At 35.9% G+C, this 2,380-nt stretch overlaps 1 long non-coding RNA gene across 1 annotated transcript; it reads right to left on the reverse strand.

The window, feature by feature from the left end:
• Window positions 1-633: 633 nt before the first annotated feature.
• Window positions 634-1,451, reverse strand: LOC107794559 (uncharacterized). The gene is made up of 2 exons (XR_001649949.2): window positions 992-1,451; window positions 634-887 (listed from the first exon to the last, which is right to left on the reverse strand). It is a non-coding gene; the product is annotated as an uncharacterized LOC107794559 (long non-coding RNA).
• Window positions 1,452-2,380: the final 929 nt, after the last annotated feature.

Here is a 2,380-nt window from a genome sequence, read left to right on the forward strand (position 1 = left end):
GTGCCCTTTTAACATTTTAGCCGCTTTTAATATTTCAGGAAATTTCAAGGTTATTTAAAATACATCGTAAGACACGCTACATGAAATGCACCCGCGGTTCACGACACGCTTTATTTAACCTTGTTAGAAATTAGAACCGGATCACATGAAATATACACCCGGATTTATAACATGTTTATTTTAATTATTATTATTCAAAATTATGGCAGGGTCATATAAAATGCACACCCATAGTTCAGTTGATGAATAGTAACCCAATTTCTATACTCTAACAAAATCATATTCAGCTATAACCAATTCGAGATGGCCGTAAAGCAAACAATTATGGAATTTATTGATGGATCAGTGGTGGAGTTTTAAACTATTGGTAAGTTAATCTATTAAACAATGTATTTATGCCCATATGAGTATGAATGAGAATATAAGAAATCATTATGTTAGTCAGAACTCAAAAGCTAATGCGAAACTAACTGTCGGCACCGTAGGTCAATTAATTCAATCATTTTCCCTAACATTGAAACAATTATTTTGAAACCCGAATTTTCAAAGTAACGCCTAACCTTGTATCCTACTATCCACAAATCATAAATCTCCAAAACTCATTTATTCATCCAAAAAAACATTCCAGAGAACTAAAAAAAAAACTTAGTATCTTATTAATCTAACAATGAAAGCTAACAGGATATATATTGCTAATAAATGGTATTTCAACTTGACAATTCACCACTAAACATTGAGCTTATATTAGAGAAAACAACATACAACACCCAAGAGAATAAATGACTAACAAAATCATGATAGAATCTAATTGAAACTATGACCTCAATGGAAGCTCAAATTTTACAGGATGAAACTAGATAATATCTTTCCAGCAATTCCAACATAGCCTAAACCAAGAAAAATTGAAAAGAAATAATAGATAAGTATCATGCTATTCATAACACATTCAAAATTGACGTCAAAATAGAAGTAAGAGTGGGGAAAATTGAACCTGAGATGGCTTCTTTTAAATGAGTAAAATCAGTGACTACAATGATAGGTTTAAACTGACTGTGTGCAAGACCCGACGACGAAAACAAACATGAGCAACAACTGAATCGGGCCTCAAACCATACCCCGAACCGGCGGCTAGAACCTCGACTCGAAAACCCAAACGCCTTGCCAGAAAACTCGGATGATTAAGCAGATCTGAAGGTTTTAGTCATGTTCATGGCTCTTCATCACTGTTGGTCGCCATTTTCGGTGAGACTTGGTGAAGGCGGCTGGAGACGGGTCTGTTTGGTTGGTGTTCCGGTGGTTTTTTGGTTGAATAGCTGGCAGAGATGGGGTCGTTTTTGAAGAGTGGTTAAGGTGGTATTGAATCAGTAAGATGAAGAGAGGAACGTTTGAAGCTTTTTTAGATGGGGTGGGTCGTGTGTGTTGTGTCAATTTTAGGGGTGCGGTGAAGAAGACATTTTGGTGAAGAAGACGACGTTGGGGGGTGTCCTTTTGGTGTTCTGCGGCTGATTTGATAGACTCATAGGCGCTAGGTCTATATTGTATAGGTCTAGGTTTTTGTAAGTTTTTAAGGTTAAGGGATATGGGCCTAGGAATTATGGGATAGATCCGAAAATTAGGCCTAAAAATGGGTCGTTTGAGCCCAAATTTTATTCTTTCCCCGCGAATGAGATTAAAAATACGATCTCATTTATTAATTAATCCTACTAAGTAAAATAACTATTAAAATAGGATTTACCATTAAAACGAAACTATTTTTGGTATTTTTCAAGATTAAAAATGACTACAAAACATTAATAAAAATTTTGTTTTTCGTAATTTTTATTTTCTTGTAATAAAATAAAGTAAAAGTGTCAAAATTAGTTGAAATAACGATATTAGGCCTAAAGTATATGTTTACATGCTAAAATAGGTGAAATCTCGGGGAGGGTCAAAAATCACATGTCTACAGCTGCCCCTCTTTGACTGGATACGCGAAGAGTTTTCAGACAAAGAATGAATAGACAGGTTTTTGACCCGATCCTTATTTAAAGAGACCAAAAGCTAAAAGAAAGGAGAATATGACTGAGCCCTGGTATCTGAGCTGCCTACATATCCTTGGATATAAAGGAATCAGGCCACGTGTAGTTCAGAAGTGAGAACAGTTATGGAGTATACTGAGGTGGAGAGCCGATCAAGGTGTCGTTCCATCGAGGTTCCGGTCTGTGGTCCTGTTATTACATCAAAAATCAAAAAATGAAAAATACTAGCTAAGCTTGCCAACTATGAGTTACAAGATTCCTATCTATAAGTCTTCTGAAGCTTGGTCTTGAGTCTTGAATGGTTCTTCATGGGGACTTTAGATTTGAACTTTGGCGCTTGTTAGCTACAGGTGCTAGCTCAT

This window comes from Nicotiana tabacum, chromosome 6 (genome assembly GCF_000715075.1).
Source record: "Nicotiana tabacum cultivar K326 chromosome 6, ASM71507v2, whole genome shotgun sequence".
Classification (NCBI taxonomy): Eukaryota; Viridiplantae; Streptophyta; class Magnoliopsida; order Solanales; family Solanaceae; genus Nicotiana; species Nicotiana tabacum.